This window comes from Budorcas taxicolor, chromosome 15, assembly GCF_023091745.1.
Source record: "Budorcas taxicolor isolate Tak-1 chromosome 15, Takin1.1, whole genome shotgun sequence".
NCBI lineage: Eukaryota > Metazoa > Chordata > Mammalia > Artiodactyla > Bovidae > Budorcas > Budorcas taxicolor.
Genome location: NC_068924.1, coordinates 47,350,064 through 47,362,608, shown reverse-complemented (window position 1 = coordinate 47,362,608; position 12,545 = coordinate 47,350,064). Strand labels below are relative to the sequence as shown.

Genomic DNA, 12,545 nt, shown 5'->3' with positions numbered 1-12,545 from the left:
CACATGCATGCCCTTTTTCAAAAAAGAAGGAAAGACATGTACTAATTGTGGTTGAATATACTGATATTTAATTTGCTGATATATTTTTCTATAATTTTGCTTAGTATGCATCATTCTACCTAACCTTCCTTATCCCTTGATGAACAAATAAAATGTAGGTTCTCTACCTATATTGCTGATGTACACATCTGGTCATGTTGAACTCTGCAAGGAATGAAATGCATCAGAAGCCCTAAGTGAACTCTCCTTAAATAATTTGCTTAACTAACTTTCTTTAAATATCTTATGTGTTTCAAGACTTCAATATTACAGTGTTTTGTGGAGGTAGTTTATTACAAACACCCTGTTCAGAAAAAAAAAGAGACAAAACGTTGCCTCTGCTAACATGTTATTAGAATGCCTCCACAACTAGTATCACTTTATTGTTAAGCATATATAGAAATTATTAACTACATAACGGGGAACAAAAACTCAGGTATGTAAATGGAACTTTAATGTAGCTGATTTGGAGTCCTCAACCTACTAGGTGGAAGACACCAGACATTATCAACTCAGAATCTTTTCATGAATCCTTGGTGGGCATCTAGCCATGCTGGCACCTGCTGGAATCTGAGTTCTTATTTGATTTGTGGTTGTTTTTGTCTGAATATCTTACTCCCATCTACTTCTGATCTACTTTACAGCCATAAAGTACCAATGGGGTTGTCTAAGACTTTTTGTCACCTCTGATACACTGTAGGACATAGAGAATTTTTTTTTTTAAGTTTAAACTATTTTCCACCAGATACAGAGGAACTCTGTAACATTATCTCATTCTCCTCTTTTTTTTTTTTTTATAGATTCTACAAGTTTCAAGTATCAGTAGCTTCATATAACCATTAAGCCAAGAGATTCTGCCAGACTAGAAAATGACAGGATAAAGCAGACAATCTACCCAGCAAAGCAACAGAACTAAGGTCAAAGTCATTGAGGATGTGACAGGGGGAAGGGGCTAAGAATCAGAGCAATGAGTCTATTTCTTTTAAATAACAGGAATTTCAATCCTTTTAGTTCTGAGCTACATTGTCATTATATAGTCCATTCTGCCAAGAAACCCATCCCACAATGAGGAGAACCCCCAAAGCAGATTAGATCACACTCAAAGCCTATGGAAAGAGAAAAGGTGATTGATACCATTTTGTATCTGCTTTGTCTTAATACTATAGATTACTGGCTTCATAAATGGAGAGAAGAGGAGGTAGACATAGCTCATGACAATAAGAACTATATGTGGCACATATTTCCCAAATTGATGAACGAGGGTCAGCCCAGTCACAGTGATATAGAAAACTAGAACACAGCTAATATGGGTGACACAAGTATTTAGAGACTTAGTTAGCTCTTTACTGGAAGCAATTCCCATGGCAGTCTTGACGATAAGCATAGAATCCAAGAAACTAGTTAATAAGACCACAGTTATGGATAGAGTCTATTGAAGGTGAGGTCGGCACCGGCCAGTTTGATCACATCTTGGTGCAGGCAGAGGGCATATGAGAGGACATGGGATCTGCTGTAGGAGAATCCAGAAAGGGTGATGAGTATGGGCACAATGAGGATAAATCCTCTCATTAGAACCAATAGAACTCTCTTCACCACCTTAGCATTGGTAAGAATGGAAGTGTACCTCAGGGGATGGAAATGGCAATAAAACGATCATAGGCCATGACAAGCAAGACTCCAGACTCCACAACAGACAGTGAATGGATCAGATAGGCCTGGAAGTAGCAGGCTCTATGGCTGATCTCTCTGTGATCCAGCCACAAAACACCAAGCACAGTAGGCATCATTGTCAAAGTCAATCCAAGGTCTGTGACTGTCAATATAGCCAGAAAGTAGTACATAGGCTCATGAAGAGTTTATTCTCTGATAAGGAAGAGGATGGTGCCATTGTCAAAGAGTATGGAGATATAGACGACATAGAAGGGGATGGAAAACCAAGGATGAAGATCTCCCGACCTGGGAAGCCAATCAATAGAAAAGGGGCAGCACTGATGTTGGACCACATGGTGGATCCCTGGGAAGAAGAAATTCAACTTTATCTAATTAGCCCTGTTCAGTAGAAATGCAGTTTGAGCTACATATGTGATACTAAAATTTCTAATAACCCCATTAAAAACATTAAAAAAGTAAAGAACTACAAAAATTTCAGCCTTTTATTTAACCTGCTATATCTAAATTATGCCATTTCAAAATTAATTATTATAAAAATTGTGCATGAGATATTTTATATTTCACTGTACTAATCTTTCAAAATAAAGAATGTAGTTTACACTTTAAAAATTCCTAACTCAAGCTAACCACAAGCTACAGTATTAGAGAGTACACTTCTAGATTGTAAAAATTATTTTCCCATATCATTTGAAGACTAATCTTTCAAAATAAAGAATGTAGTTTACACTTTAAAAATTCCTAACTCAAGCTAACCACAAGCTACAGTATTAGAGAGTACACTTCTAGATTGTAAAAATTATTTTCCCATATCATTTGAAGAATAAAGAACCACAGTATCTGTATAAAATTCTGTCCAAGTTGTATAGCCTTCTTTCATAAATTTCTCACTCCAGTTCTCTAATTCTAGTATTTTCTAATAACTCATTATCTTGGTTGGAATCCTCTGCTTACCTAAATGTCTGACCTGGTCTCACCTGAAATCCAAAACCTTTTGTCAGTTTAAGTTTCTCTTCTAATCTCTTTTTCTCTATATTGTGAACATATCTTATATTGTAGGAAATAAGTCAGTACTTTCATTTTGGATATAACATTTATATTACGTGTTTACTGATTTAATAAATAGAAATTCAATGGTACCTACATAAATGAAGAATTGGACTAAGCATTAAGGATGCAAACACCAAACCCGGGCTGGTGGATCTTGTGAGTAACAAAAATAAATTTTCTTTGGGTTATTCCATCTTTACTTTAAGTTCACATTATAATTATTTGTATGGATAAATAGATTACATAACCCCACAGGGCCAGCCCACTCAGGGAACCCTGAAGAGGGATGCCTGAAGTCTGTCCAGGCATCTGCTGACCTCCTTGGATTGTTATATTACTAAACTTATGGAGTTTACAACTGTCTGCTTCAAGGAAGCATGGCATTTGGCTCCAGAAGACATTATAGAAACCTGGATGTGACACTCTTTTTCAATTTCTAAATTTTAATTAATGGTAACCATATTTGTCTTTATTACTCAGTGATCTGATATTTTTTTGCTTCTTTGATCTTCAGAGTTTTGTGCTAAATATGGTGAATATATTAAATTTTTTTTAAGTGTAGATATTTACACTCATTAGAATGGTTAAAATCCTGAACATTGACTTTACCAAAATGTGGTGAGAATATGGAGCAATATGAATTCCTACATTGCCTGTGGAAAGAGAAAAATAGGTACAGATGCTTTGGCAGACAGTTTGGAGGTTTCTTACAAAACGAAACATACTCTTGCCATACAATCCAAAAAAAAGTATCTCTTGGTATTTATACAAGGATTTGAAAACATGTCTATATAAAAATCTGCACCCAGACGTTTATATAACTTTTATTCATAGCCAGTAAAACTTGGAAAAAAACAAGTTACTTTCAATAGGTAAATGGGTAAATAACTGATATATCCAGAGAAAGGAATATTATCCAGCACTTAAAAAAACAAACAAACAAACAGATGAGCTATCAAGCCATGAAAACACACCGAGTAAGCTTAAATGTATATTACTTCATGAAAAAAGCCAATCTGAAAAGTCTACACGTTGTATAATCTCAATTCTATGACATTCTGGAAAAGACAATACTTTGGAGACAATTAAAAGATCAGTGGCTGCCAGGAGTCAGGGCAGAGGGGTTGAATATGTAGAGCATAAAGGGTTTGTGTAGTAGTGAAAATATTCTATGTAAAATTGCAATGTTGCACATTATTTTCCCATATCATTTGAAGAATAAAGAACCACAGTATCTGTATAAAATTCTGTCCAAGTTGTATAGCCTTCTTTCATAAATTTCTCACTCCAGTTCTCTAATTCTAGTATTTTCTAATAACTCCAAAGCTGTAGAATGTCTAACACCCAGAGTGAACTCTAGGGTAAACTATGGACTTTGGGTGATTGAGATGCCAATCAGGTTTACCTTTTTTTTAAAGGAAAAAATAAAACAAAGCAAAAAGACATTCTGGTGAAATGATGTTGATCATAAGGGAAGCAATGCCTGTGTAAGGACAAACGGTATATGATTAATCTCTATATCTTCTCAGTTATGTTGTAAATATAAAACTGCTCTTAAAAAATGTCCTTCAAAAAACAGAGAGCATCCCTGAACTCTTATAGCTTATAGTCTAATGGAGTGGATGCACAGAAACCATCTGTCATAATAGTCTTATATAAAAAATAATAGTGATGATAAATATAAAATGCTTGTTGTTTTGTTGCTGTGTCTGATCTTTGCAATCCCATGGACTGTAGCCCACCAATTTCTCTGTCCACGGGATTTCCCAGGCAAGAATACTGGAGTGGGTTGCCATTTCCAGGGGATCTTCCTGACCCAGGGATCAAACCCATGTCTCCGTGACTCCTGCATTGGCAGGCAGAGTCTTTATCACCGGCCACCAGGGAAACTCTGAAGAATACTTCAGCTCAGTTCAGTCGCTCAGTCATGTCTGACTCTTTGCGACCCCATGAATCACAGCATGCCAGGCCTCCCTGTCCATCACCAACTCCCGGAGTTCACTCAAACTCACGTCTATCGAGTCGGTGATGCCATCCAGCCATCTCATCCTCTGTCATCCCCTTCTCCTCCTGCCCTCAATCACTCCCAGCATCAGGGTCTTTTCCAATGAGTCAACTCTTCGCATGAGGTGGCCAAAGTACTGGAGTTTCAGCTTTAGCATCATTCCTTCCAAAGAAATCCCAGGGCTGATCTCCTTCAGAATGGACTGGTTGGATCTCCTTGCAGTCCAAGGGACTCTCAAGAGTCTTCTCCAACACCACACTTCAAAAGCATCAATTCTTCGGTGCTCAGCCTTCTTCACAGTCCAACTCTCACATCCATACATGACCACTGGAAAAACCATAGCCTTGACTAGACAGACCTTTGTTGGCAAAGTAATGTGTCTGCTTTTGGATACGCTATCTAGGTTGGTCATAACTGTCCTTCCAAGGAGTAAGCGTCTTTTAATTGCATGACTTAGATCATAGTAAATGCAAAATAAATTTTACTGAGCAATAAGTGTAAATGTCTTTTCCTGTCTGTCTTTTAAATTGGAATTTCTTTTCAATCTCAGTAATCAAATTTTGTTTCTTCTCTATGTTTGTGCATGCACGGTAATTTGCTTCAGTTGTGTCTGACTCTCTGTGACCCTAGGGACTGTAGCTCATCAGGCTCTTCTGTCCACAGGATTCTCCAAGCAAGAATACTGGAGTAGGCTATTATGCCCTACCCCAGGATATCTTCCTGACCCAGAGATGGAACCTGTGTCTTCTGTGGCTCCTGCATTGAAGGCAGATTCTTTACCACTGAGTCACTGGGGAAGCCTTCTACATGCTCTAACTTTTGTTTTTTCTAAGAACTCTAATTACCCCATTCTCAGTTTCTACTCTAGCCGCTATTGAGAGTTCATTTGGAGACTTTACTTCATCAAATACTTGTTAAAAATAAATATTATTTTACATGTACTGTATAAACAATAAACATGTTGGAAAAGAAAGTTTCTTTCAATAGCTACTTTTTAATAGTCAGAAATCTAAAATTCACCCCCTCACACACACATACCTGCCAAGATTCTCTATCCTAATCCCTGAGTTGCTAGACTGTTTTTATAATGAAATATGATGTTGATGATTATAGAGGTAACTAAGATTCCTCATCAGTCAACTTTGAGTTAATAAAAGGTGATTATGTAGATAACCCTAATATAATTATATGAGCCTTTAAAAGTAGAGTGTTTATACAAATTAGTTATGGAATAAGGACCCAAGGTGATTCAAAGTTGAGAAGGACTTGACAGAGAGTTATTGGTTCAAGGGTACAAAGGGTCACATAAGAAGGAATTCAAGCAACCTCTAGGAACAGAAAGAGGGTCCTCACTGACAGCCTGCAAAAAAGTGGGGACCTCAGAGCTATTGTCAGAAGAAACCAAATACTTACAGCATTGTCAATGAGTTTAGAAGTGGATTTTTCTCTAGACCCTACATATAAGAGTGTAGTACAATTATCAACTTGATTTTGGCCCTAAGCAGAGAGCTCAATCAAGCCTACTAGACTTTTGACTTACAAAATTATGATATACACAAGTGCTATTTTAGTTATTTATTGTCCAATAGCATTAGTTTTCTATTGCTGTGTAGCAAACTACTACAGACTGTCCTGCTCAAGAAACACTCATGTATAATATCATAGTGCTATAGGCCAGAAGTCTAGTAGACTTCATAACTAATAAACTAATATTTAGAGAATTTACATAAGTTATCAGTTAGTTACTGACACAAAATTGCCACGTGACAAAGGCTTATTTGGCATCAATGGCTTACAACATTGCATATTTATTTTTAACCCATATGCACAATTTAGGTAATTCTGGCTGGCCTCGGCTGGGTACTTCTGGTAAGTTCTGCATCTCTTTCTCATACACCTAGGTTTCAACCAGATGTCTTCTCCATCCTATCATTTTTTTTGCTTTTCCCTTCTTAAATCCAGTATACTTCTCTTGGATTTATTATGATTGTATCTCTCCCTACAGTTAAGGCCCAGATGCCTTTTCAAGGCTCAGGGCGAAACTTAACACAAAATGTTGTCTTCTATGTTATATCACACATCTCTTAGACCTAGTGGCTCCAATTAGCTCATCCTGATTAAATCATGGATGTAGTACCAATTCAATGCTAATGTTGTTTACCCTACTGACTGCTATATAAACATACCAATTTTCCTGGAAGTAATGACATATTTTGACATATTGACTGTCAGATCATTTATGAATTTTTAATTACATCATTATTAACATTGATGTGCTTAATGGCTAGTATGCTGATGGTTAAACTGATTTATGTAATAACATTGACTTCCAAATAATAGGTACTGATACCATAATTGGCTAATGCATAAACTGACTGATTTATATATACTCTGCTTTTTCACAAACAAATGTCCTGTTAAAATTTACCAATAACTCACCAACCACCTGAATACTTTGTCATCATCAGACTATCCAGACTCCAAGTTTTCCCCAAAGTTGCACATGAATGAGCAGTCCTGACTGTCTCTCGCTATGGAGTTCTTATCTAATGATCATTTCCAAGCCTTAGTGGAATAGCAACTCTTAAGGATAAGCACTGAGGTAAGAACACACACACAGTTTTGTCCTATAACTGATACTCAGCCTTATCTCTGAAGGCAAAAGGCACAGGAGAAAGGAGAGGAGAAAGGAGAAATGAGAAAGATAAGAGTAGAAATATAACACAGGGATATATGAGAGAAAGAAAAGTGAACACAGACAACAGCCCAAACAGAAGGAAAAGATGTAATGTAGATAATGATTTGTCATGACAACCCTACCCTGTCCATTCACTCAACATCCATCTCTCTTCCCTTTTCTGCCTCTTCCAATAAATAGAGCATTGTAAGAAAAATATCTCAATAGTCCTAACCTAACAAGAAAATCTGGGTAGAAAGCTGGATCTCTTGATTATTCATATAAGCATCCATAATCAAATAAAAAAAGAAAAAACACTGCTTAACTATAAAAGTCATTATTTTCCAGGGAATTAAACATTATGTTGCAATCTGTTACCCTGGAAAGAATCCATAAAGGCAAATAGCTTTCCTCAGTGTTCTATTTACAATCTTGCAACATGTGCTTGAAGGAAGAGCAGTCCAAGAAACCAGTCAAATTTATTTCCCTCTCTATTATCTCCATTACGTTCTGCCAGGATCACCAAATCCTTGCCTAGGGCATCAGAAATTAAGGGGAAAGGTGATTGCTGGGTCTTGACGTAGAACTTGGTGCAAACATCATTTCTAACCACAGGGTAAACTGGCAAAGTTATTGTACAGAAAAATGCGCCCTAGGGTCCCTCATACAATTAGGCTTCTGGGATGTCTTTTCCTAGCCTACTCTGGGGAAGGAGATAGGACCCCAGAGCTGTGGTCTATAACTCCACATTTTTATTGCAGACAGAGAGCAGAATTATAACTGAATCTAGCAGATAGAAGTCATGCTCTCATATGACCTTTGTCCTTTCTGATCTCCTCCTCAACAGAGAAGACACTGTCAAAACTGTATTTCACTTTATCATTCCTAAATCTTGAAGTAAGGTCACTAAACTTAAATGAGGCTTGAAAATTCCCTGACACCTTTCCTTGGCTTCAAATGAAATTCACAGTACTTGACAAATGCATTCTTGAAGCCATGTTTTCTCACAAATGAGTGGAAGTGCTGATAAATTTCTTCAAGGAGTAAGTTTTCTATCTCTTGGTCATAACCAGAGGTTATTGTTCTTACCTCTAAAACAATTCAAAGCAAATAATGAAAAAAAAGAGTCTTTTACTTTAAGTATCAAATAGTAAGATGACTTGCTAAAGGTAATCTTTCCATCCTTGGTTTTCCCTGATGGTTTGTACTTGAGTAGAGAAGACTATAGTCACATTCTGGCAGAAAGAAGCACCTGAGGGTCTTTATTATTTTGTCTCAGCCTTATACCCTAAATTTATCCTATAACCTAGCCCACCTGCAAGATATTGAAATGACGATGAGCACAATGTGGTCAAACATGCTGGTAACAATCTGGCTTCTGACATTTCAGATTCAGTTAAGTCCTTCCTGAACTTATACTCAAAAATACTTCTTACGTTAAAAATCCTTCTGAAAATCAGTGTGTGTGTATGTGTGTGGGTGCTCAGTTGCTTCAGTTGTGTCTGACTTGCGACCCTATGGACTGTATGTAGCCTGTTGGACTTCTCAGTCCCTGGGATTCTCCTGGCAAGAAGACTGGAGTGAGTTGCCATGCCCTCCTCCAGGGGATCTTCCCAAACCAGGGATCGAACCTGAGTCTCCTGCATTGCAGGTGGGTTCTTAATGGGCTGAGCCACCAGGAAAGCCCTCTGAAACCCAGTAGGATTTGGATAATCATGATTTGGAGTCAGTTTCTGAGAATGACTTGGATCTGGATATTCTTATACCTGAAAACTCTTTGTACTAAATATAAATTTAGACGTTCCTTGATTTGGGGAAGCCATATTTGAGCTCAAAATGAGGTGGAAGTAGCAAGCAACTGAGATAACCTACATCATTTCAAGCTGCCTCTCCTCATTTCAACAAGAGTAGATTTACACTCTCATTTGCATAGATAGCTCTCCTCGCCTTTATGTGTAACACCATTCCTGACACCAGTGACATCAATAACATCTTCTGTAGTTTCATCTCCTGACTCACCTAGGTTTTTTTCTCTCCTCTAATTATGATATAATAAAGATGTAGTGTCTACCCTTTGAGGATATTTTAACTTGAGTCACAAGTCCCTTTTGAATTGGTCAGAAAATTTCAGTCAAATAAGAATAATAACTTATTCCTTGAGACATTTCACACTTTAAAAATGGAGCCAAGATACATGTATAGAAAGCAACCATTTTCCTCTAAAAGTGTGGAAATCTATTCCTTCAGTGTCTCAGGCCATGTTCAAAGCAAAAGAAGGGAGAGATAACTACATTTCCACTCAGACACAGTTACTCACTGATAGATGCTCTAGAGTGGGTACAACATCTGAGTAAAAGATTGGGATGGGAAGTTAAGAATGAGGGCAAAGATGGGAGAAGGCACTGACTGTCTATTTCCTCTCATGTATCCTTGGTTTCTCTAACCATAAATAATTTTTTTCCTAAGCAGGTACTGCCTTGGAAAATAAATGTAAATGTATGGTTCTCGAGACATAGCCACAATCATTTAATGGAGGAGGTAAACACTGATGAGATAATTGGGATGATAAGTGATACAACACTGATCAAGAACTAATTTTTACTTCTTTTTAGAAAAATTCCTGCCTCAGTGACCAAACGCATAGGTTTCCATAGTGTCTTTGGATATCTGTGCAGGAATTGTTTAGAATTAGAGATTGATTGGCTATAAATAGACCAAATTTTATCCATCTCACCCTAACTTTTTTATCCTTATAGCTATTCTTATCTGCCACCTTTCAAACTCTAAATAAAAATGTTTTAGTTACATTATAGACACATCTCTAAACACCTAAGGTGGGTACTTGACACACAAGAACTGAGTGTCAAGCAGAAATATTTAGTACACAGAATTTATTTTTAATTGCAAAAAACTAGATCAAAGACCTGGGCTTAAGGAAATACCTTGGATGATTTGTAGCTCTATTTTGACAGTTATTTTACCAAGAGATTTGATTATGGGGAGTTGACATGAAACTTCTTCACTCCCCTGTCCAAAACCAGAGTTCTGACTTTCTGGGTGAGGGACTATGATTGTTAGAGATCAGGCTGTAACTTGATGGGTAGTAAAAAGGTGAAGAATGCCACTCAGGTCTGCTTGGTCTTGGCGCTATAGACTATAGGGTTCATTAATGGAGGGAACAGAAAATAGACGTAACTCATAATGAGGTGGGCGATATGTGGAACATGTTTCCCAAACCGATGAATTGGAGACAATCCAATCACTGTGACATAGAAAACCAGGACACAACAGATACAGGGCCCACAGGTGTCGAGGGCCTTGACCCTCTCTTCTCTGGAGGCAATGCTCAAGACACTCTTGAGTCAACACATAGGAGATGAGAATAATCACAGAATCCAGTACAAATATAAGGACCACAAGGACCACTGGATACAGTCGATTGAAGGTAGTATCAGCACAGGCCAGTTTGATGACATCCTGGTGAAAGCAGAATGCCTGGGAATGGACATGGGAATGGCAATAAGGGAAAAAATAAAGGGTAAGATTTGGGGGACAACAGATACAAACCGCTTCATCAGAACTCCCAGCCCAATCTTCACCATCAGAGTATTAGTGAGTATAGAGGTATATCTAAGGGGGTTGAGGATGGCAATAAAATGATCATTAGGTCATAGCAAGCAAGCTCCAGGTTTCACAAAGAAAAGTGAGTGTATAAAGTAGGCCTGAGGAAAGCAAGGCTACGTTTCCAATCTCCCTGTGATCCAGCCAGAGGACTCCCAGCACCGAGTCAAGCTCAGCTCCAGATCTGTGGCTGCCAGCATGGCCAAAAATAGTACATAGGCGCATGGAGATTATGATCTTCCTTAAAGAGAAGGAGGAGGACGCCATCACCAAAAAGGACAGAGAAGTAGAAAAAAAGGAAGGGTGTGGAAATCCAGTGGTGAGCTGCCTCCAAGTCTGGAAAACCAGTCAACAGGAAGGAATTGAAGCTGCTGTTGGGCTACATGTGGGGTTTCTCCAAGGGAAATATTCTTTTTTTTCCTCATTTATTACCATAGAAATGCAGCTCTACTTTCAAGGTATCACTCCAAATATATCTTCTCAGAATTCTTTCTTAAAGGTAAGAATGACATCAATATAAGCCATTGTTTTTGAGAATATATTCGTACGACAATCTATATTTTTTGAGTTCTTAACTGCATATTCCAGGAACCATCACTTACCTAAGCAATCAAATCCTTAGAACCTCACGTGGTCATCTGCATGTCCACAAGCTCCCCAGGGAATTTCTCATGCATACTACAACTTAGACCCATTTTTATTAATTATGCTGCTTTCCCAGAATAATCAATCCTTGAGGAATTTCAAGGAACTCAACTCTAATGTCATTACAATCCACTATCCACTACCTAAAATTCAATTATCTTCACAGTAAGGCTTCCTTAACCCACGTTGTCCTGCATATGTATGATTTCTCAATAAAAGTGTCAAGAGTCTAAGAGAAAAATGTATAAGAAAAGAAGCTGTGCCACCACCGTGTTTGCTAAGGAGTTTGCTAAAGTTGATGTGGAGAAGAGACACTTTTCCTCCCATTTCATGGATTAGTTTTTGGAGAACAAAAAGAATTACCTTAAGTAATGATCAGCCTCACCCAGACAGTACAGAATACTCACTACCACTATTGTGGCCCAAACTGATTCAAATGTAGATGAACACAGACCCTCAGACTGGAATAAATGCTTAGGCCAGGGATAGACCTGACTCATGATAGAGTTTCGCCTTGTATGTGAAAATTTTATATTCTCTTATTTTCATGTAGTTTCTTTCTCTTTCCCCATTATTTTTCTGTCAGCCCTCTAAAATAACTCCCCAGGACTTGATTCCTCTCCTTTCAAATTCTCCATTTGTATTTTTTTTTTAAATCTTAATTTTCTTCCTTTTATATCTAACCATAGGCTTACCCAATATTAAATGGGGCTCATTGTTGCTTAAAGACAGCATTTCCTGTTAATGGAGGAAGATGCATGTCCTTTAAGAAGTCTTTGACATTTCTTCTGCCACTATCCTATGGGATTCTTATTTTATTTGCCATGATCAATACCTAGC

The 12,545-nt window shown here is 37.7% G+C and overlaps 2 pseudogenes; both read right to left on the bottom strand.

The window, feature by feature from the left end:
- Positions 1 to 1,138: 1,138 nt before the first annotated feature.
- Positions 1,139 to 2,044, bottom strand: LOC128059873 (olfactory receptor 51B5-like; annotated as a pseudogene).
- An 8,476-nt stretch (positions 2,045 to 10,520) lies between these two features.
- Positions 10,521 to 11,445, bottom strand: LOC128059872 (olfactory receptor 51B5-like; annotated as a pseudogene).
- Positions 11,446 to 12,545: the final 1,100 nt, after the last annotated feature.